Consider the following 23,629-nt stretch of genomic DNA (forward strand, 5'->3'; position numbering starts at 1 on the left):
AGGACCACGTGCCTGCAGCTAAGCATGTGCTCTACCACTGAGCTATTTGCCTTCCCCTATTTTTGGGGGGGAGCAGTGGAGGTAATTAGGTTTGTTGGTTTGTTTGTTTGTTTATTAATGCAGGTTCTGGGGATTGAACCCAGGACCTCATGCTTGCTGAGCACGTGCTCTATCATTGAGCTATACCCTCCCCGCCAAGCATTTAGTTTATGTATTTCATTATCCTAAGGTGCTGCTCTGATGTTTGGGACATTAGTTTGTGCGTGTGTGTGTATGTGTGTGCTTGTGTGCAAGTTTGTGCAAACTGACTCACGGTGTGAAGGCTGTATGATGGGCCACTGGGATCCAGGCTCGAGCTGGAAGATTCTTACATTTGACCTCCAGGCCAAGCTGCTGAGGTTTTCTGTCTTTCTTTCTTGCTCTTGGTTTAGGGGAAGTCACTTGGTCATGTGGTCACCCCCCCAACCATGGCATAAGGAAAAGGGTGGTTTTTTTTTTTTTTTGCCAGGTGTTTTTTTGTTTTGTTTTGTGTTAATTTTTATTTATTTATGGTGGGGGGAGTGTAATTAGGTTTATTTATTTTTAGAGGAGGTACTAGGGATTGAACCCAGGACCTCATGCATGCTAAGCATGTGCTCTACCACTGAGCTATACCCTCCCCCGGAAAATGGTGTTTGTGATGGTTGTGTTTCTCTGTAAATGTGGAAAAACCTGCTCCTGGTTTTCAGAGAGGTTTTTCAGGGCCCTGTGAGTTGGGTCTGCACTGGATGACCAGACTCATTTTGCTGACAACCACTAAGAGCAGTTGGTCACCCAGGGCAGTGAGCCAGCCACCGAGCCAGCTGCTTTGCATAACCAGTTTCATTTACCCTCCACTTCAGCCCCGTGAGGGACTGCCTGTGTCACAAAGGAGGAGACCGAGGCCCCCGCCCGGGGGCAGGGCTGGGATCTAACGCCAGGCTCGTACCCAGGGCTCTTGGGTCGTGGGCTGTGTGTCCCTGGTATTCTGTGCAGGTCACAACCGGGGGCGATTTTGCCTCCAGGGGACATCTGGCCACATCAGGAGACCCTCTGATGTCATGAGTGGGGGGCAGAGGATTCTAAAGTTGCTTTGGCATCTAAAGGGTAAAGTCCAGGCATGCTGGTAGAAACCCCACATGCACAGGATGGCTCCCCGCAGGGGTGCACTGTCTGGCCCCAGAGCCAGCAGTGTGGACGTCGAGAATTCCTGCTGTAAGGGGAAACGACCAAGAAAACACAGGCTTCTCGGGGGGCTGCCGGGAAGGGGTAGAAGAAAGTGGGCTTGGAAGTCAGCCCTCTTCCTGGTTTTCCTAGTTTTATCGTCTTGGACGAATTACATACACTTTCTGAGGTCAGCTTCCTCATCTGAAAATCAGGAACTGATGCTTGACTGGCATTTCTAGCATGAGTTCAGGAGTCAGACTTCCTGGGTTTGCATTCTAGTTCCTTCTGTGACTTTGAGCAAGTTGCTTTAACTTCGCCAAGCCTCTGTTTTCTCATCTGTTAAACAGGCAGATAATGTGCACACCCAGATGTGATAATGAGAGTGAAACGTGTAACAACACGTCAGCTGAGACGGAGTGAGCACGGCAAACGTTAGCGCCTTGATCACAGTGACGGGGTGAAGATGGTGCTTCGCCAGGTCTGAAGGCCAAGGGCCTGTGCTTCCTGAGGGCAGGGTTTGTCTTGTCCTGTGCTCTCTCTCTAGTGTCTAGAGTTGCCTGTAGGTTCGCCCCCTGGATCCCGTCAGTGTAGGGCTGAGTTTAGAAAGACACAAGGTAGCGCATCTCCAGGGGTGCCAGGCTTGGTGTTTATTCTCAGTCTGCAGTGTAATGGAGTTGTGATCCAACTGTGAGTGTGCACTGGGAGCAGAGGGGGACCACCTTCAGGTTCCTGAAACTTGGGAATATGGTTCCCTTGGGGCGGGCACTTGTCTTTCTCTTTAGCCTGTCAGGACTTCAGGAGATGCGGGCCATCCTCTGGAGCCCATGGATGGCCTACTCCCTCCTGGCTTCGGCCTGGAACCGAGGTGCTCACCGGTCCAGCCCCTTTGTCAGTGCCAGTGTTGTGGCGGCAAGGCCCCCGGGCACCTTCACCCTGCTTGGCAAAGGCTCATGCCCTTTGTGGGGTGGAGGAGCCTCCGAGGCCAGGGGAGGCTGGGGATCTCATGTGTCTGCATCCTGATACTTTCAGGGGGAGCTGAGACCTTAAAGGGTGGGACAGATGGATCCAGGGCTCAGAGAAGGGCCTGGGGCAGCATCAAGCATGCTTGCCCAAGGGGGCTGGCTCCACATTACCGTCGTCAATGGAATGCCCTTCATGCATCCCCCAGTAACAAGGAAGTGATACCAAAAGTCATGGACAAGGAAGTAAGGGCTCGGCAGAATCGTAGGAGCTGGGGAAGGCCCTGCAGTTGTGCCATCTCACGACACCTTGCTTGATGCAGTGCTTGCTTCCTCTAGCAACACGGGGGCCACCAGCCTGCAATAACGAGGGCCATGGACTGGGGGCACTGGTATTGAGTCTGAGGAGTCAAGCCCCCCAGGAGGCCACCGCTACTCAGCCACAGCCCTGGTTGTCATGCCAGATCTTTTGCTTTTCTTCCCCTGAGAAGAGCAGGACCTTCTATTTTTATGGGAAATACTCTTTTCTAGCATGGTGCCTGGCACGTGGAGGGTATGCGGCAGACACCCATCCAGAGTGGTCAGGATGTGTCATTTATGGACCGTGAATTCTTCTGGTCCCAGTGGACCGCACTTCTGCCTGGCGGGTTGCCTGCCAGCACGGAGCTTTTGATACAGTGATTCATGGAGTCTGAGGGGCCCTAAATCTCCCGCCAGGTCTCTGGGGTTAACTCGTAGTCCACGCCTTGCTTTTTTTCTTAGCCTCTGTTCCCTTCGCCTCCTCCTCCCACCAGTGTGACAGTCACATCCTCTCTAGAATGTTGCTGATGAATTCGCGCCTTGGGAAGCTTGAGGGCTAGTCTCATGACCAACATGTGAAGGACAGTATCACCCCATCCCCGTCCTTGGTTGGGCCCCTAGGCTCCATACTTCAAGGCGGGTTAGTTTCCAGGGCTGGCTGTCAGATGTCCCTTCTGTTGCTCCACGGGCAGTCCTGGGGACCCGAGGGTCCCATTCCACCTGTAGGCCTCAGGGTCAGCTGATGGAGGTAGGCCCTTGAAGTCAGGTTCAGGAAAGGCCGCTGGGGCCAACTTCTCTTGGTCTCTGATGCCGATCTCAGGATCCAGCAGGATGCTGCTAGCTTGCTTGGCTCGGCTTGCCTGGTGCTGGGAATTATAAGCAGCATCGAAGACACGATGCATTTCAAGCCAAGTCACTCTGATCCCTTTCCAGGCGTTGGGAGAATGTTGTTCCAGCTCGGTAATTTGCTGGCATACATAGGTCAATATACAAGGTGTTCTCGGAGAAGCTGGGGCTGGATGTTGCCTTTTGCTCCCTGGGATGTGTTCTGGGGAGGAAGTGGGTTTTTAGGTTGCAGTGGATCTAGGATGTGGTCTGGGGTGATTAGCATCACACTGGATGAAGTTAACAAGAATTGTGGACCATTTTCCCTTTTGTACTTTGGAGCTAAGGCTTCTCCCAAGGAGCTTTGTGTATGAGGGAGGCGCCCTTGATTCTGCATGTATTTTAAACATTTGTATAGAAGTTAGAAGCACACTTGTTGCTTTTTATTTTATGCAGCAAATATGTTTCTGGCACCTAACTTGTAAAGACCTGAGTTCAGCTTTGACCCTTAGTGGTTATGTGAGCTCTCTGAATTTTAGTTTCTCGAGTGTATAAATGGGACAAAACTCAGAGATTGTTGTAAGGTTTCAGTGAGTTGCTGCATGTAAAGCACTTAGTGTACAATTCTTGGCACAGAGTAATGATAGTTATTATCCTAATTATTGGGCAGCTTAGTAGGATAGTAAATAATAATAATAATAATAATAATAATAATAATAATAATAATAATAATAATAATAATAATGGTGATGATGGCAGTTACTGAGCGCTTGCTGTGTGTCAGTTATTCTTCCAAATATTTTGCATCAATTAACTCATTTAATCCTCACAATAACCCAGTGAGGCAGGTGTTGTCATCATCTCTGTTTTATAGATGATAAAACTCAGGCATAGAGAGGTTAAGTAACTCGCCCAAAGTCACCCAGCTCATAAATATGAAAAGAGCACAGACTTACCCACTGAAGGACCTTGGCGGCTGGCCTGTTTGTCATCCGATGGTGTGGCCTTTTGCGAAGTACTTACCGCTCGGAGTAGCCTTCTCACCTATAAGAAGATATGCCTGATTCAGACCTCCCTCGCCTCCCCCACCCTTCTTGGCTTAGCCTGGTGCTGATGGTGAGTGTTTAATTAATAATAGGGGCAGAGGAATCATTTGCTTGTTAACTGACGAGGGGAGGGGGTCATTATGAGGTTCCAATGAGCTGCAAAACTCGGGACAAAGTTAGTTGTTGTTTTAAATGCCCCGAGGTCTTATTTTTTGGGTTTATGCAGCATATTTGTTTTTCAGATCTCTGAAGCACTTAAGAGAGAGGCTGAGAGTAAAAAAAGTAAAAATCAAAATATCACCTTTCTTACTGATAACGGCTTGATTGGAGGATGTGGCTTAGTTGTGGGGCAGCATGAGCTTCCTGATAGGAACCTGGTATTAGAGCAGCGTGCCCACTCAGTCATGGGCAGCCTTGAGCACCCGGAGGCCTCCTCTTGGTTGGAGTGGCGGCTCCCAGGTGGAGGAGCGGACCACCTGGGCGAGATAAATCACCTCTGGACTCCGGAGACCTCGGGGGAGAGGCAGACGGAAGCCAGGAGTTTTGAAGGAGACTCTTTTGGTGCCCCGAAGTAGGGAATAAGCACCCTGGCTGCAATGACTATTTAGAGGAGTGTTTCCCTTCTCCCTCCACAGAAAGCCCAGTAGCCCAAACCCACACGTGCTCCTGGTTCTGCCCACTTTCCCCAGCACAGTTCACACCCCAAGCCTTGGAGTCATCCTTGACTCCACTCCCTCACACCCTGCGTCTGTCCCCTGACCCTCAAGGCAGATCCAGAATCCCAGGCCCCACTGTCCCTCACCTGGGTTACCACGGGGCCCCCCCACTGGTCTCCCCACTTCCACCTTGTTCTCTTTTCAGTCTGTTGTCAGTGAGGCAGCCAGAAGGATCCCTTTAAAAAACCGAAGTTGGATCGTGACCTTCCTTTGCTCTGAACCTGCAGGGATTCCCTGTTTGACCCAGAGGAAGGGGCTGTGCACCTGACCGCTGTCCCGTCCCGGCTCCCTGGCCCTTCCCCTATTCTCCCTCCACCCCTCTGCACAGCGGCCCTCACGCCTACCCCAGGGCTTCGTACTGGTGGCTCTTTCTGCTCAGAACTGCCTCTCCCCAAGTACTCCCAGGGTTCACCCGCGTCCTGCAGCTTCCAGAGAGGCCTGTTTTGACAGCACCATTCACAGCAGCTCCCCCAGGACCCCTGACCTCCCCTCGCCCTGCTCTGCATTTGATCCATCGCACTTACCACCTCCAGTAGCCTGTGGCACCCTCTCAGAATCAGAATTTAGTCTCCAGGAGGATCTGATCTGTGATGTTGTGGGATGCACCTCTAGCCTCCCGCGCAGTGCCTGGGACAAAGTCAGTCCAGAATGTGACTCTGTAACAGATGCTGGAGATGGTGCCACGTGCGCTTGGGGATAGAGCCGGAGGGGGCACACACTGCCCCCATCCCTTCCTCCATTGACGGGCTCCGTGATTGGATGCTCTTCCGTGCTCCCTCGCCGCCACTCAATAAGGCAGCTACTGTTGTAACCTCCGTTTTACAGGTGAGGAAACTGAGACAGGAAAAGGATAAGTAACTGACCCCAGGTGACACATCTGGCGTCAGCCCCACGAGTCTGTGCTCTTAGCCACGGCCCCTCCCGTGTCCACAAACACAAACCTGAATCACAGCAAGAACCATCAAGCCCAGTTTTGATGGAGGCTGTAGAGGAGCTTTGCACGTGGTTAGTGGGGTGCTCTGTGGTCAAGGGGTTCTGGGAAGTCTTGTCTGGGGAAGGGGTGTCTTGTACAGTGAGGGCGACCTGGGTAAGTGGAATAATCTCCCACCCCCCAGCAGCTTGCTTTTTGAATTAACTGTAATACATCAGGCTTTCAAAAGGAGAGATATGTCTGTTTTGTTTCTCAAGGTCTAGGAAGTAGATTTTTGCTATGAGAAAAGTTAAAAATGACCAAGCCCTAGAGTTGCTGAGAATTCAAGAGATGGAGTAACAAAATGACATTTGATTGCAACTTTATCTTTTGAAAAACATGTTTGAGAAGCCCTGTTTATAACCAGGAATCAGGCTTCATGAAACTTTCTTTTCCATGAAAGTGTGTATGGCACGCTGTAAACAAAGGCCGAGCTCCTGTAAGCTGCTTTTTCATAACTCAGAGAAGCAATTTTTTTTTAAAAGGATCCAAACTCATGTTGCCACACAAACAACAAAATAAACCAGTATGTTCCAAGAACAAATATTGGCTTTCCCCACCCACAGCCTTGGAAAGGAGGATTGAAGAAGTCGGAAGCCAGGGAGGTAGTGCCAGATTGTTTTAGGAGCTCCTGTTAATTTTAGTCGGTCTGGAAGAAGCTCTTAAGCTTTTGAATGTTTTTATTAGAACCACCGCCTCAACAAATTTGTTAGGAAAACTGCTACTGTGGAGATTCACTGGGTTCTGAGTTCCTTGAGCAGCTGGGACCCCTCCAGCCCCTTAACAGGCAGGAAGGTTTCTCCCAGCCCTGCCTCCTCATCCCCACTTCTCCAGAACAACGTGTGGCCAAGGAGCTTTTGAGTTCCACCTGACGAGTGGCTCCTCTGGGAGCCTCGGAGGCAGGAGGCTGCTTACTGCTCAGACTCGCCCCGGGAGCCCTCCTCGGTGGGGCGTGGGCTGCGGGCCGCGGGCCGCCTGGGGTCCATCCTGGCTCCGCCCTCGTGGTGGGCGCTGGTGGACTCCTACTCAATTTCCAGTCATCCCATTTCCTACCTGGTAGAAGCTGCTTTTCCCAGTCTCGCTCGCGTGTCGGGGGCCACGTCCTGGGAAACGGCTGTGTGTTGGGTCACTGGGTTGGGCTCCTGGGAGAGCCCTGAATGGGGTAATTAGGTTTATTTACTAATTTTTTTTTAAATGGAGGTACTGGGGGGTTTGAACCCAGGACCTTGTGCATGCTAAGCACGCGCTCTACCACTGACCTATACCCGCCCCGCCACGGTGCCCTCCTGACTGGAGTTTGGATGCTGTGCTCGGAGGTGTGGTAGTGATGCTACTGCTGCTACTAACAGTAAATACTAAGGCAGTGAGTCTGTGTGTCAAGCACTTTCTGAGCCCCTTTTATTAACTGGTTTAGGATACGTAATGTAATCTCCACCAGAGAGATGAGGAAGCTGAGGCTGAGGAAAGAATAATGGACGCCCCCCGCCAGGGCCTCAGATGGAGTAGGTGGTAGAGGTGGGACCCTGGCACCAGAACTCACATCTGCCCCTCTCCGATCTGCTGCCTCGCACGCGGTGCAAGTCCTGCCCTGAAGAACGCAAGCAGGATGGAGCCTTGAGCACCTGTGAGTGTCCTGGGCTACCTGCTTCTGGAGCGCTTGTTACTTGAGAAAAATAGACCCCTTACTTGTTACCAAGGGCCGATGCTTTACAGAATTGAGGGAAACACTCCATGTTGTGTGACTTTGGGCATAGTCCTTGACCTTTCTTTGTCTCGGTCTTTTCATCTGTAAAATGGGGTTAGCATTGGTGCCAACTCATAGGTTCTTTAGAATAGTGCCTGGCGTGGACTCACGCCCCGTTGTTACTGCTTATCATCGTCATCAACAGCACTGGCAGTGAATCCAACAACTGCTGATCTGCTCTGTACGAAGCTCAGCAATAGGGAGACAGAAATAGCCCGTGAGGGACAGTCAGGGTGCCGGAGCAGCACTGAGGAAGACGGTCAAGTACTGAACAGTAAGACCACTTGGCTGTTGGACAGCTCTGTTTCTGAAGCTCTTTCTCGTATATTTTCCCATTTCATCTCCTCCTTGCCAGCTTTCCCAACCAGCACATCCCCAGGTAAAGCTACCCCTTAGCAGCCTGGGCTGAGATGCGTTCCTGGGCAGCTTGTCAGTGCCCACACCTGGATGGATGCAGGGGCAGCAGGTGGGCATGAACTCCTGGCTGCTTACTAGCCGTGCAGAAACAGGAGCCAGGTACGAGTGGGTGTACGGGCCGGAATGAGGGCGAGGGGAAATGTCTTAGGTGTCATTTCTGTTGTGAGAAGTAGAGAACGGATTTCTTTATTTAAAAATCCACCTTTGGAGAAGTTAGCCCCCCAAGGAGGGAGGTTTTTGTCCATTTTGTCCACTGCTCCAGAATAGCAACTGGCTCACAGTATAGGTGCTCAGTACATACTTGCTGAATGAGTGATGAGAGGAATGGGCCCTCTTTGCTCAGTTCTCATGAAGATTCAGTTTTCACATAGAGGCCAGCGTCGTGGACAGGCTGCCAGAGGGTGGCTTTCTGTGATTGCCTGGCCAGTCTTTCCCGACAGAGGGAAGTGCACATTTTTTAGCTACTTTTGCTCTGACTGATACACTTGGCTGCCTAACAAAAAGCCAGAGAAGAACTAAGATTTTTTAGCATCATTCAAAATGCCTGCCATTCCTCTCGCTTTGCGAAATCATGAGCTAGTTATTTCGAGTTCACATGAAGGTCAGAACTTGATCTGCAGGAAGGAGGTTCCCCTTGGTTTATGCGAAGGGAATGCATTCCCCCTTCTGTTTATTTTACCCAAAGGCTTCTGTTTTTCTCCCAAGCTAAGATCTGACATTTGTTGTAGAAAATTCTCAGTTTATGTATGTTTTTTTTTTTTTTAAAAGGGCTCATGTTTGGCTTTAGTTTTGATTCTTAGTTACTTTTTTTTTTTTTTTTTTTTTGCTGCCTTAGAGTTGATTTTCTGCTCCTTGAAAGGCCGGCTCTGAAGTGGGTGCCTGGGGTTCACTTTCAGTTTCAGAGGTGACTTAAAAACCATTTTCCAAAGCCTTCTAGGTGCTGCTCCAGCTTCTGTTTCTTCTCTTCTTCGCTGATCCGGGGGACAGGGTCTTTCAGAGTACCTGGGCTCTTCTGCCTACCCCTCCACCCCCGTTTTGTTTTTAAGGACTGCGAGTCAAGAGAGTTCTCTCTCTCCTTCATGTGTAAGTTTTTGGGGGGAGGTGGTGAAGTCTCCTGAGCCCTGGTGCCATCACAGCCCCTCCCCTGGGGAACTGGAGTTCTCTTCCCTTCAGGGCTCAGTTCAGAAAGTGGGAAGTGCTGGCACTTTGAGGGGGCAGGTGCCATGGGGGCTGAGTGGCGGGGCGGAGCCTGGGCAGCAGCCCAGCAGCAGTCGGGGCTGCAGGGTCCACTCCCCAGGCATTGCCAGGTCAGGCGAGGCTGCCCAAACCCTCCCTGCTACTCCAGAATCCTCAGAATGTTTTCCTAATAAGCAAGGGGTGGAGGAGAATCAACCCCACTGGTCAGCCAGTCTAAAAGAGGAGCCAGGGGAAGGGTTCTCCCCAGCCTTGGGGGGCGCTTAGCCCTGCCCAGTCTTCCAGGCCCCCTCAACATGTGTCCCTCCTGGGAGGAGGTGTCCCTCCCAGGACCCCCTACCCTGTTCTGCACTCTTCTTGTCTTCATTCTTTCTGCCTGTGGTGCCCGTCAGCTTTTCCCCAATACCCAGATTTGCATGTATAAGTTCTGGAAACATTTGCAAGTCTTTTTCTTTTTCCTGTTTGTAAATTGCGTGTCCTCTGTTCAATTCTAAACTTTGTAAAGTCAGTGTCTTTCTGTGTGCCGTGCTCTGTTTGTAGTGTGTAGCACGTTGCAGATTACAAAGGACTTTCATGCCTTATCTCAAGAATAGACAGTAAGAATGGCAGACACTGCCACAGTGCCTGGCTCTGATCTGAGGACTTTGTACCTGCTAACTCATCCTCATGCCGCCCATTGCGCTGCCAGCAGCCCTGTTGTACAGCGGGGAGAACTAAGCCAGAGAGAGGTTAGAGGAGACTCTCCAAATAGAGAGCTGGGATTATAACCCAGGCAGGTGAGCTCCAGAATCCTGGTGTTTAACCCCTGCACCACACTGGCCTTTTGTAGTAGCCAGCAGGATTAGGACTTATCATTCTTCTTTCTCAAAAAACACCTTTTCTTAAAAGATTCAAAAGTAACGCTGCAGGAAAAACTTACACGATGCATAAAAGCAGATAGAACTTCCCTCCCCCCACCAACCCACTCTCAGTGCTCTTGGGAGAGACCAGACTGCTAACGGGATGTCCTTACAGACTATCCATTTGGTGTCCTTATGTATTTTATACAGGAAGTATCATAACACGTATAATACACTAACGGGCTCCCACTAGCGTCCTGCAGGTGGTGGGATGTCAGCTCTGGGGCTGACTCTACTCCAGGGCACACGGCAATGCCCAGGAAGTCTAGACTCCAGATAAACAGCAAGGACCTATTGTAGAGCACAGGGATCTATATTCAATGTTTTGTAATAACCTATCATGGAAAAGAATCTGGAAAGGAATATATATGCGTATGTATAATTGAATCACTTTGCTGTGCACCTGAAACTAATACAACATTGTAAACCAACAATGACCAAAAAAAGAAGAAGTCTTGACCAGAACCCTAAGCCCCTCTCCACTGTAACCTGCCTCCGGGGGCGCTGGTCAGGGTCTGGTTTTATGCTAATCCTCTGGCTTGTATTGTTGACAGATGGTGTTTGACATAGTTGTGGGCACCTTCCAGGATCACAATTAAAAAGGGAATAGGCTTCAGGCAAAGACAGAAAAATGCAAATCTACAGTTTCGGTTTAGAAAATCTGAAACCTGCGGTGGGGATATAGAAAATAAGGAAGTAGCATGATTCTGTTATTTCCCTCTCCCTTCTTCCTCTCTTCCAGAGAGAAAGGATTAGGAGGCCTCCTGCAGAGGAGTCCAGGAGAGTCCTTTCCTGTGATAAAACCAGCCCCCCGCCCAGGGCAATTACAGAGCCTCTGGCCTGGAACCCTGGAAGCATCCTCGCCAGCCTGGAGGAGATACCTTTCTACAAACAATGGGGGGAAGGAAAGGAAAGCAATGCCTTTGCCAATGGTGCAGAGGACTTCCTCAATGCAAGACTCGGGCTTAGAAAACCCCTGCTGGGAGGCCCCCCTGTAGGACACACGTATAGGGTTTACTTTCACTCTCCACATCCTATTGTCCGGGAAGGAACGTGTGTCAGACGGCAGGGACAGGCCCTCCGGCCGTGAATTCATCTGGAAACTTGAAAGGGAAGGGAACCTGATCCTAGGAAGCCTCTCTCCTTTTCTGGAGTTGACTGGTCAGGCAACAGCACATTATCCAAACCACAGCTCTGCACCAAGAGGCCAGCCACAGGAAGAAGAAATTTGAACAGCAGTGAAAATAGGCATTCATGTTTTTCTCAGAGTGGAGTATTTGATTCAGGTTTGAAAGACTGGTCGAGTCAGTGTCGTTCTTCTGGCTCCCTACCCCACAGCAGGCAAGCAGGATGTGAGAAGGGATAGGAGAAGCTTATGGAGCAGCTCCAGGGTGGAGGTGGAGGAAACCAGGGAGGAGGAGAAGCGGGTGCATTGACACCTCTGCAGCCCCTGGGACCCTGAGGTGCTTGGTGTCTGCTGAGAGTGTAGAAGGGCCATACCTCCACCAGCCTGGGAAACAGTTATCCAGCACGGTAGGTCCAGGCTGCTGGTAGGATGGCTGGGCATCCTCAGGAGATGCAGTGATGACCAGGGTGTGACGTTACCAAACCCAGGGTGCTCAGTTTGAGAAGCTCAGTTTGCTTTGGTCTGTACAGACTTCCTCGTTTCTTTTTCCTTCCTTCCTTTCTTTTTTTAAAAATTGATGTATAATCAGTTACAATGTGTCAATTTCTGGTGTCAGCATAACGTCCCAGTCATGCATATACATACACACGTTCGTTTTCATATTCCTTTCTTTACTCTCCCACAGTTGTGAGAGACACGGGAGCAATGGCTCAATTGATTGATTACTGGCCTGCTCTAGGCAGTGAGAACACTGAGTTAAACATTCATTCGTCACTGAATACAAGTCAAGAAGTGTTCATGTTGCTGGGAATAGGTAGGTGAAATGACGTGGACTTGGCAGCAGGGAGCTGGCCCTTTAGTGACCTTGAGAACTGTGTGGTTGGGGCGAGGGTGGGGTGGGGGGGGTCCGGGGAGCCCGACCCTGAGGCTGGTCCTGCTGCTCCCCTTACCCAGCGGCTGGGTCCCTTCCTCCCTAGTCCTCGCTTTGCTCGTATGTGAAACGAAGACTATGAAAGTTCTCCCCTCAGAGGCCCCCCGCGAAGATGAAACGAGAAAAGGCACGGACGCTGCCTTTGCACACCGACTGGCGTGGCCTGGTAGCTGCTCCTCTCCTTTAGTTCTTATGTTCCAAATCTGCCCCCCGGGGAATTCCGGGACGGCTTTGGAGAGGAAGTGATCCTTGAATCCAGTCTTGAGGTCCCTATAGTGGGTGCAAAGGAGATGACACAAGCTAAGAATAATTCTAAATGGTTGTGATTAAAAAGTAGGTCATGGTTAATTTGTTCATACGGACTCGCACATTGCCTGCTGATGGTGGGACAATGCGAGCTGCCCGTACAGTACTTTTCAGATCATCGTTAGTGATGCCGAATGGAATCGCATCCCAGTTGGAGCACGGGTTCTTGATTGTAAGTCAGTGCCGTGGCAGAGATGATGTTTAGTTAAAATCACGAATGGAAACCATTCCTTGAGCCATCCCAAAATACAGTGCCCAAAGCGGTGTGTATGTATTGCACTGAGGAACACAGGCCGTCTCTTAGTAAGCCTCCCTTAGCTAGTTATTCCTCCGTGGTTGAAAAGGTGCCATCTGTGCTTGAGTATCAGATAAAATATTATATTTAGGGTCTACGTGGAGTGGAAAATCTGTATCCTTAAGTGTTAGATCATTACATGGATGGTGAGGGAATAGCCCGTGGGGACCTGGGACTCACTGAGGATTTCCCAACAGCAGATTTGGGTCTCCCAACAGAGTGTTGATGGATTAGCTGGTGCCATTTAAATTATTTTTCTTTCTATTCTCCCCTCCCTTTCAGCAGATATAGTTTAATTCATCCAAGTAATATTCTTTTTATTTATTTATATTTTTATTGAAGCATAGTTGATTTACAATGTTGTGTTAGTTTCTGGTGTACAGCATAGTCATTCAGTGAGATATATATATATATATATATAAAATGTTCTTTTTCATTATAGGTTATTACAAGATATTGACTATAGTTCCCTGTGTTGTATAGTAGGACCTTCCTGTTTATAATTCATCCAAGTAAAATTCTTAAGTGATGGGATGTCATCATGGGCTTTTGTTTTTGCTGCTGTTGGTGATCTGCTTTTAAATATGAATATGTCATTGCTTAAGAGTTTTTGTTCTATGTATTATCCTCTGTGGAACATTTCTTAATGTATACTTCAGTGTTTATCTCCTGGCGATAACAGCAAATATCGTCCATTGTGATTGTTCAGAGGAGCAGACTATTTTTATATTTTTCAATCGAAAGTGACTGACATTTTCAACTGCAGAGGGAACTTGGATGGTTGGGTGTTACGTGACGGCTGCCCTGAAGGTCACATGACTGTCCTGACTGCCATGCAGGTATCTTGTTTCCTGGTTTCTGAGAGGAAGAGGGACTTGGTTTTCCCGGGCTTGCATAGTTATTGGTTCCCTGGAACTGCAGACACATGAGAGAAAAGGGTGAGAGACCATCTAGTTCAGCTCCTTCCAGGGCAGGGAACCATCTGCAGGGTTCTGCACAGATACAATAGGCCAGCACACCAATGACTAGACGTCTGTGGAGCTCTTCTGCAAAACACGGTGGGAAATACCAGTAGAAGTGGTGAGAAGTATCAGACTGCTGTGCCCTTGGCACTGGGCTTCATACTGGGTGTATTTTTTCAACAATCCCAGCAACCACCGTAATGGAGATAGCATGTCATACCCACACTCAGGTGAGGAAATACGGAGACAGTCAGGAGTTTTAAACCTAAAGTTATCTAATTCAGAAGCCAATGATCTTCTGTTTTGCTTGACTTTTTTTGATCCATGGTTCTAAATGTGGTGGTCCTTCAACTACTGGTATGTGAGATGATTTTAGGTGCTGCACAGATTGAGTATTTATTTTAATAGCCATCTATTTTTTAATATGTATTAAGAAAGAACCCAGAGAACAATGAACCTCATGCTTTCTTGAATAGTATTGCATGGGGTGAAGCTAAATTTATTTCCGTAAAAAATCTATAGATCAGTTTAAAGAAAAAAAAATTAAACAGATAAAAATGTGGGTGGTTTGTGACTATGGCAAAAATGATGGGGGCGGTACTTAAACGAGTAATTTCAGTGGTGCATTTGCCTGTAGACACTGTTCCGTGGTTAATGTGGTTCCACCTTTCTGTTAAGGCCGTGTGCCCAGAAACCTGACCTGATCTTTCTGTAATTGTGAACCTGGGCCGCTGAGGGGTAACATGGCTCCCCTGGGCACAGGAGGATGGAATCAATAGGCAGAGGCCTTTTTTAGCCATCAGAGAAGAAAATGAAATTATTTCATCTTTGGACTTCTAAATACTATTGAGTGATTTTTTTTTTTCTTTTCTAAACAGGGACATCATGTTATAAAAGCATCTTTTTTTTGTTATTTGTTTGCATCCTTCCCCTATACCCTGTGTTTTAAAAATACAGGAAAAAAAATACACTTTTTGTACAAAACACTTAAAAGAGTCAAACAAACAAGCCAAAGTTGCTTGCTCTCCATCAAGTTGCCAGAACTGACATTGTGCTGGGGGAAATATTTCTTGAAAACGTGAGTGGTATGAATCCTTGACTTTGATAAACCTGTAATATAACTCCAAAAAAAAAAAAAAAAAAAAAAAAAAGAAAGAAAAAAAGAAAGAAAAGAAAAAAATAACGTTCTTACAATGGGGTAGCCTCCTTGCCTGCACCTTTTGCCCCCTAGTTCTGTTTGGTTCCCCTGGAGCCACACACAGGGAGCCTGCATACATTTTTCTCATTCCCGTTGGTGTTTTCTTCTCCTGGTTAAGGGTCCCCTGCCCTCTGAACCATTCTCCGTGTGCCTTGTGCATTCCTGCCCCAGCCATTCCTTCCCAATTGCGTTTCTTCTAAAACGTGAGCATCCCACATGAGATCAGATCACCTCCTGGCATCTCTGGAAATGCTGCTTCTACGATGGTGACCTTTAGCAGCTGCTCCAGGGCAATCTGACCTCCCGCCCATTGCCCCACTGCTTGATGTTTTTCTTAGGATCCACTGACCTCAGCTTTCTCACCTGTAAAATGGGGAGAGAACATAAAGGGCTGAGCACAGTGTTTACGCAAATTCTTGTTGCTGCTGTCAAGTCACTTCTTTGCTGCTCATGGGTCATATTCACTGGTGCTTTTCTTGAATATGAACGAGTTCACTGTAACCTAAAAAATTTACACATGTAAGACTTCTGGTCTCAAAGTGAAAGGACCCCTTCCCAATTCACTTGATCAGCTTTTCCTTTCAAATTAAAAAAAAAAAAAAGGATGTTTAACATCTTTTCACTTTCGAGTTCAGTTTCTCTCTTCTCCTTTTTTCTGGGTGATGGTTGAAGTTATTATTTTAAAAAACGCTATGTACGTGAGATAGAAAAGAAGCCAGTGTAGCTGAAAGCGTCCAAATTTTTTTCCTTGCATTTTTAATTGACCCCTTCACTTTGTACGTCTGGAGGGTATTGTATTTAAGACACGTTCAGTGTTCTGTGTTCCCAGTTTATTTTCGCGGTAGTAATTCTTTCAGAGGCATTTAGTATTTGTGTGTTGGAACATTGGATGAATTCATGTGTCGGTATATTTAGAGCCTTTTACTAAATAAGAATCACGTATAGCATGCCTGAATTGTAACTGTCTAGCATGGGACCCAAATTAATATTCAGTGTTTAGATTCTAGGCAAGAATGCATTATATTAATGAGCATTATTTTGGTCGTGGTACAGTCTCTTCCCACCTGTCCTGTGAACTTGGGCAGGGCACCTTTCTGAGCCTCAGTTTCCTTCTTTATCGAGTGGGGTCATTGGACCCTTTCTCCTTGTAACTCACTGGGCGGTTTGGGCGAAACTAAAGTCTAGTGTTAACGCGACTGTTGTGGAGACTTTGAACCTTAGTCCTTGGGTCAGGGCTTCAAATTTTGAGTGGCTTGTTTGATGTTCTCTCAGGTGCAATCTGGCATAGTTTTAAGGTATTTTTGTGAATAGTAAGGCACTTACTGGAATAATTGATGAAAATATGCAATTTTGCTGAACGAGGGTTAGGACTCAGTGCTCTCTGCAGGGGAGAATCTCGCCTTCTGTGCATTTTATGCAGGTTTGACACGTGAAGCAGGCACAGTAAAGGCAGAGCCAGGGCAACAGTGACTGCTGTCAGACAGGGGTTTTCTTTGCAAACAGGAGTTAGCGAGAACGTGCCAGATGCGGCATTTGCTTGAGGAAAACAGAATCTTTGAGACAGTGAATCTCTTAAGATTCTGTGGTTTCTGTTTTCAACCTGCACCTGTGCTCTAGCCCCTTACAGCTTTTCCAGAGAACTCGAAGAGAGTATTTTGAGGTCTGACCGTGTCCCTTACCTGCTCTGCAGCCCTTGGTGGCTGCTGTCACATTTCACCTTGGTGCCCCACGCCCTCTCCCGTGAGCCCTGACCCAGCCTCACTCCCCTAGACGCAGGCCAAGTTCTAGGTCAGCCAGCCTGCTCATTGTTTCCTAAGTGTCAGGTGTGGGGCCTTCTGCGTGGAATGTTCTCCCTTTCCCCCTCTGTCTCCGAAAGTCCCCGTCATCTGCTGTCCATCTCGAAGGCCCCTTGTTCATGAAACCTCTGATGGTCTTTCCCACCCAGCCGGGCATACTTTTCCTTTTGCTGAGACTACTCTGGGGAGAACATGGCAGCTTGACCTGTGTTCACATTACCGCCTGTGTGTTTATCTGAGGAATGATCAATTCATGTTCTCAGAGCCATAGAATACCTAATTTCCACCACACAGTGTAACTGACTTCCCCTCTTAGCTTCTCCCCAAGCATTGGTGTCATCTCTTCTGTTATCCTAATGGCTTTTACATTTGCTATTGTGTTAGAGTTTTGTTTTTGTCTTATTTTGTTTTTATAAATTATAATCTTATGAAAGAAGAATGTCTTGTCTTTGTTTCCCCAGGAGTGCCTAGCACACAGTGCTTTTACATAAATAGGGCTTTTTGTTGCCAGTTTCCATACAGTCAAGTTGATCTGGAGTTATTCCAGTTAAGGGATAAAATTGGAGAGCGCTTGTGTTCAAAAGGGCCTTCTTCCCCCTTTTCATCCTTGTATTTCTGCCTTCCTCTATCTTTTAGCTTCCATTTTTACTTCTTTAATGGAGAAAGCACCAAGCTCACTTCAAAGAGTTGACTTCAAAGCCCCCTGGGCCGAGAATTGCTCGCCACTGAAGCTTATAGGAGTTGGCATCAATGGAAGACCTTGTTTTGGTTGCATTTAAGAGTTTTTTGGGACTTCTATTTTTATAATCCTTTTAAAGGGGAAGGGGGGAGGGTTACAGAAACATCTGCTTCTTTAAAAAAAAAATCAAATATAAGCCAGTGTAATTCCAAAAAAAGTTACACTATCTTAAATAAAATGAAAGCAAGTTTACAATTGGTGAAAAAGAACAAATCTTTTTCTTAAAAGAAAAAAAAAAAAAAAGACTTCTGCTGTTTTGTCCTAGTTGCAAGAGCTGAGGATGGAAATATAGTCTTATGTGCAACATTTTCCAAAATGGCCAAGTGGGTTTGCAGGTTACATAGCAGAGAACGGGGCTTGGGCCTCATGAGACCTCACACTCAGTTCTCCTTTGAGCTGTGGGTGTGGGCTGAGCCAGGGAGCGGGAGATTAGAGACCAGGGTTCTCCCGTCATCAACCCTTTGATGCTCTCGATTGTTGACTTTCTGAGGCTTGGAGTGACTGACTCTTCCAGGAATGAGAACTGGAACCCTCCCAGTGTCTACGGTAGTCCCCAGGTATACTTACTGAAGGCCTACTGTGCGTCAGCAACATGCCGAGCCTCACCTAGCAGCCTTAGCGGGCATGTTCCTGAGCCAAGAAGCTCCTCGTGATCAGACATTTGCCACCTGCCCTTACACCCCCTGCCCCACCCAGGCCTTTGCACTAATCTTCCCAGCCTGGAATGCTTCCTTCCGTGCTCCCAAACCCTTACGTCTTACTGGCTGGCTCACCCTTCAAGACCTGGTTTGAGGGTTAAGTCTTTTATAGAGCCTTCCTCCAATTTTCCCTCAGCTGGTTGCTTTCTTCTCCAGGATGACTCTGCGAACACCAATTAGAATGTTCACTTTGTTCTTTGGTAATTATCTATTTACACTCTTATCCCTGCTAATTTTAAGCCCTTTGGGGGCTAAGTGAGTGGCATAAACAGCTGCTGTAGGAATTGAGACTCAACTGAGGTTAGGTGATCAGGGAAGGTTTTAAGGACGCGGTCTGAGTCAAATCTAGACAGATGAGACAGTTTATTTGAAAAATTGAAGAGGAGGGACTTAGGCAGTTCAGTCTGATTAGGAGACAAGGGTGAAAGGTGTTTTGGAGCCTTGAGGATAGTCCTCATATGCCAGCCAAGATGTTGGGCCATTTGTAGAAGGGGAATGAGATGACTAAGGTGGAATTTGTCAGAAGATCTGCCTGGGTAGGAGTGAGCAGGATGGATTTAAGGGGCATCCGTAAAATGTGCTGGGAAGGCCAGGTAGGAGAACGTTGGCGAGGTCTCCGGTGGATGAAGTGACAGGGTGTAGACCAGGCCTGCCACCTGTTTATGCATGGCCAGAGGGCTAAGAAGATACGCCATGACAGGTGGGAGTTGCATGAAGTTGAGATGTCAGTGTCGTAAGTGCAGTCTTGTTGGAACACAACCAGGCTTATTTGTCTGCATATTTTCTGTGGCTGCTTCCATACAAGCAGGTCAGCCTTGAGTAGCTGCAACCGTGACCGTGTGGCCCGCAAGGGCTAAAGTATTTACTCTCCAGCCCTGCACAGAATGAGCTTGCTGAGCCCTGGAGTCGATCAACCAAGATGCGAGAGGCTGGAAAGGGAGGGATGGACAGGACCAAGGGACGTTTTAGAGGAAGATGCTATGTAGGAGTGTTATTTCTAAGTAGTTGCTGTTGCCTGCTTCTGTGTGACTCTGTGTCTTGGTGGCAGCACCCTAAATGTGGGCATTGCTAGGGCAGGGAGCGTGGAAAAGTAAAAGGACTGTGCTGTGTGATGGGGGACCTGGGTTAGTCTTAGAGAAACTCCACACCACCCGCGGGGCTCCGAGCCCAATGCGGGGTTCCTCACACCCAGACCGAGGACAGCTTGCTGGGTAGCTTGTCAGCTGCTGATGGGGCAGGACAAGAAAGGAGTGAAGCTGAGAGGCCCACACTTGACTGATGGAGGGTTCTGGGGGGCACCGGTTCTCCAGAGAGGGCAGGAGGAGCAGTGGAAGGGGAGCAGCCCTCGGGAGGCTGCTTTGCTCCCCAGCTGCTGCTTCTCCAGGGTGTGTTTGTATGTGACCTCGGCAGTCAGAGCTCTTGTCTCTGGCTGGTGTTGACACATGTTTTCCCTGCCTCTGGGGATGAGATAGGAAGCCGATGACTCCCTGTAGCCCCGAGTGAGGAAGGCTGGGAGGTCAGCTTCCCCTCTGTCCTGTGCCTACCTGCTGCGGGGAGTGTCACCTCCAGAGCTCTTTGAGTAGGAAAAGATACAAAGGAGAAGCCCGGGTGAAAAGGGAGGCTGGAGAGGAAAGCAAATACCCTGAGGCATGGCCCTCATCAGGGAAAAGGCATGACTTCCACCCAGCCTTAGGAGTGCCGGCCGGGCGTCTCTGAAGCTGCGAGTCAGCGTGAGCATGCCCAGCAGTCCAGGGCAGACCGTGAGGACTTACAGTCTCTTAGCACTGGTAGAAAAATGGATCCTATTCCTCGAAGAGCTGTTAGAGAGGGTCTGGTCTAAGCCTCTCGTTTTGCAGGTGGGACACCTGAGGCCCAGGAAGGATCTGGTTACCACCGCTGGTTAGTGATGGTACTTGGGTTTAATCACAGGCCTTTTCTTATTATTATTACCAAACAACTCTTAACGTTTTTTGAACTTGTACCATGTGCCAGGCTATGAGCCGGATCCTTCATATGCTGACTTCCTCTTCCCTGTCACGATGGGAAGTAGTTACTGTCCCCATTTTACAGATGAGGAGAGTGAGGCTTAGAAAGGCAAACTGCCTATGACCCAATAACTGGAAATGCTCATCAGACCCTAGTCTCACTCTAGAGGCTGTGTTCTTCATCAACAGGTGCACAGAAAACTTCTGAGCGGCTTCCTAGCTCCTGTTTCCATAGTGTTCAATCTGTCCTCTATTTCTGTTCATTCATCAGAAGCGTACCATGTGCCTTCGAGAAGTCAGGAGGATGCTGGGTTAGGTGAGGATAGGTGGGACACCATCTTGGTTTTGGTCAAGCCAAAGGGAATGCTAAAGGCCAGTCAGGGTGAAGACTGATGGTTCCAGAGCATCCTCGTCCCCACTCTCTTGACCTCAGCTCCAGGATTCCCTTTTTTGTGAAGCTGCCTGTGACCCTCCTGCCCTCCACCCCCAGCAGAATTGATTTCTCCCACCTCTGTATTCCTTTGGTACTTTATGCTCTGTCTTCAGCAAAAATTTGTGCTCTTTTGTGACTCCCTTGGACTCCCAGGCTAAGAGCACATGCATTTATTTTTGTATTCCTACTTCACGGGCACTTGGCAAATGCTTAGTGAGTGAATTAATACGGACCCAGATTGTCCATGGTTCTCAAACTTTATTTTGCAAAAGAGTCACTTGAGGACCCTGTTAAAGATTCAGACTCCTGAGTTCCACCCCTGGTGACTACTCCTAGGTTTGCAGTGGGCGAGGGGAGATCCCAGCATCTGAGTTTTCCTGAAGCGCCAGGTGTATCTGCGGGTGGTCTGCAGGCCACATGTGGAGCAGCTCTGGCACAGGTGCTGCGCCTTCTGGAGGAAAGACGGGAACCCAAGGTTAAAAATAGCACTCCATTCATTTGCTTCTGCTGAGACGCCAAGTGCCCCCTCCTGCTAGTGACAGGTCCGGATGTGGGCCAGTTCTCAGCCCGGGGAAGATGAACAGTGTCTTCTCCGTGGTGCCCAGAACAGTCTGAGTCAGTGGAATGTGCCGGCCAGTCAGGCAGAAGGGAACTGTTACTTCTTTTTTAAACCTTGGTGGGAACTGCGCTGGCCAGGCGGACTGGGAGGGGAGGAAGCTCGATGTGGGGTTTGGGGTTGGCGGACGTCGCAGGGCTGGCTGTACTCTGGGTGGCCGCCGAGGGCCATGGCTATATATGCCCCTTTTCTCTTGAAATAGTCACTTCCCTGGCTGGGTTATGTGTGGATTGGCTGCCACAAATGTGTGGCTCTTGTTCAACGGGGCCTCCTGGGATGTTAAAAAGAGAGAATTGGGCCGGGCTGTGGCCAGGGCTTTGCAGGAAGACAAGAGAACTGGCTTTGGCCCGGGTCACACCTCTGACTCATTGTGAGATTTGGGGAGTGGCTTCTGGGTTCCGGGCTGGCTTTTCCATCTGTAAAATGGGTGGGGTGAAGGGGCAGAGTAATAAAGCTTGTTTCCTCTCCTGAAAGGGCCAAGATTGAGCACAGGGTTCTGTTGTTGGTCTGATGCAACTGACGAAGGCTCAGGAAGCTTGACTTTTGGAGTTAACCCTTTTAGGGAACATGTGGCCAGTAATGCCAACCCATCCGTGAAGGATGATCAGAGGTTAAGGAAATGGTAACAATCTGTAGGGTAGAACAAACGGGACAGAGGAGCCTGGGGACTTGGGTTCAAGTTCTGAGTTCGTTACGTAATAGGCGTGTTCCTTATTAACCTCTCCCAGATTCAGTATCCTCATCTGTAGAAGAACTGAATGATACCCACCTCTCAAGGAGTCATGTGAGGCTCGTGCACAACAATGAATGTGCTCTACGTGCAAGAGGCTGCCCGAGCGATGAAGTGTGGCAGCGGGGAGGGTGTGGACAGCCTGCTGGAGGGGCTGAAGCCTCCCAGTGAGGCGACTTCTGAGGTTTGCCCCTCCTGGAGCAGTTGGAAAGGAATCCAGCCTCAGTGGTGAGCTTTCAGTTCTTCTAGGGTAGGTCGTCCCCCTGACTCCCGCCCCCGCCTGTGTCCACAAGTATTTTGGTATTAAAAAAAAAAAATCCCATATTTTGTTGTGAAACCCTTAAATTAGCAAATCCCAGGCTGGCTGAATTAGGCTTCCCAGGGAGACCGCATGCCCCCGTGCAAACGTCTGGTTCAGTGCTTCCTTTTCCCATCAGCACTTCCCACCTCCTGACGTTGTTGTGTGCGTTTACTTGTTTCCTTATGTATGGTCTGCCTTCTCCGTGAGGCTGTGAGCTGCACTGGGCAGGGCTTTGTTTTGTTCACTGCAGAATTCCCAGCACCTGGATCAGATGTAGTGGGTGTCCAGTAAACAGCTGTGGAGTGAATGAACGAATGGACACTTACATTCACTGGGTGTGAACGTCTTACCATTGGTTTTCGAAGAGTGGTCCTGGGACAGCTGGGCGTTCTTGGGACCCTTTCAGCAGATCTGCGTGGTCAAAACTGTTTCCATAATAATATGAAACTGTCGCCCTTTCACTTGAGAGTGCAAATCTCTCCTAAGTGCAAATCTCGGTGAATCAGTATTTTCCAAGTAACCAACACAGGATGGCGCAAGGCCATGTGGGCTAAAAATAGCTATGCAAAGTGTAGTGGGTGCAAAGAGCAATGGGTTTTCACGTAACAGAATATGAAAGATCACCGATGGAGGGACGGTACAGCTCAGTGGTAGACTGTGTGTTTAGCATGCACGAGGTCCTGGGTTTGACCCCCGGTACCTCCACTAAAAAAAAAAAAAAAAAAAAAAAAAAGTAAAATAACATTTAAATATAAATTTAAAAAATCACTGACATGGTTTCAGATTCCACTTTGCAGCTGACTTTTAAGAAACTGCCTACTACTTGTCGAGTTTTTGTGTAGTATCAAAGAAAAACATCCACAAGTACAGAAAAGACCGTGAAAACGCTTTTTCCCGACTACGTGTTTGTGGATGAGGCCAGGATTTCTGCACCCACTTCAGCCCCCTCAAACCGTATTGTAATACAAGGATTGCAGAAACACACATGGGAATCCAGCTTCTCTTGTGCAGCCAGACATTAAAGAGACTTGCACGAATCTAAAATAACGCTGCTCCTCTCATACATTTTTTCCCCCGTATTAGAAAATACCATTTCCATAACGATGTTATTTTTGTTAACAGGTAATAGGTTTATTATAAACAAAAGCTCTTTGGGGTCCTTAATCATTTTTAAAAACATTAAGGGGTCCGAACAGTTTAAGAAGTGCTAGTCTATCACAGACATAGAAAACAAACTTGTGGTTACCAGGGGGGAAAG

At 48.4% G+C, this 23,629-nt stretch overlaps 1 protein-coding gene across 1 annotated transcript in view; it reads left to right on the forward strand.

The window, feature by feature from the left end:
* PTPRJ (protein tyrosine phosphatase receptor type J) overlaps positions 1-23,629 on the forward strand; it is a 153,097-nt gene that overhangs the window by 55,855 nt on the left and 73,613 nt on the right. The window lies entirely within an intron of this gene.

Source organism: Camelus ferus, chromosome 10, assembly GCF_009834535.1.
Source record: "Camelus ferus isolate YT-003-E chromosome 10, BCGSAC_Cfer_1.0, whole genome shotgun sequence".
In the NCBI taxonomy this organism is placed as follows: Eukaryota; Metazoa; Chordata; class Mammalia; order Artiodactyla; family Camelidae; genus Camelus; species Camelus ferus.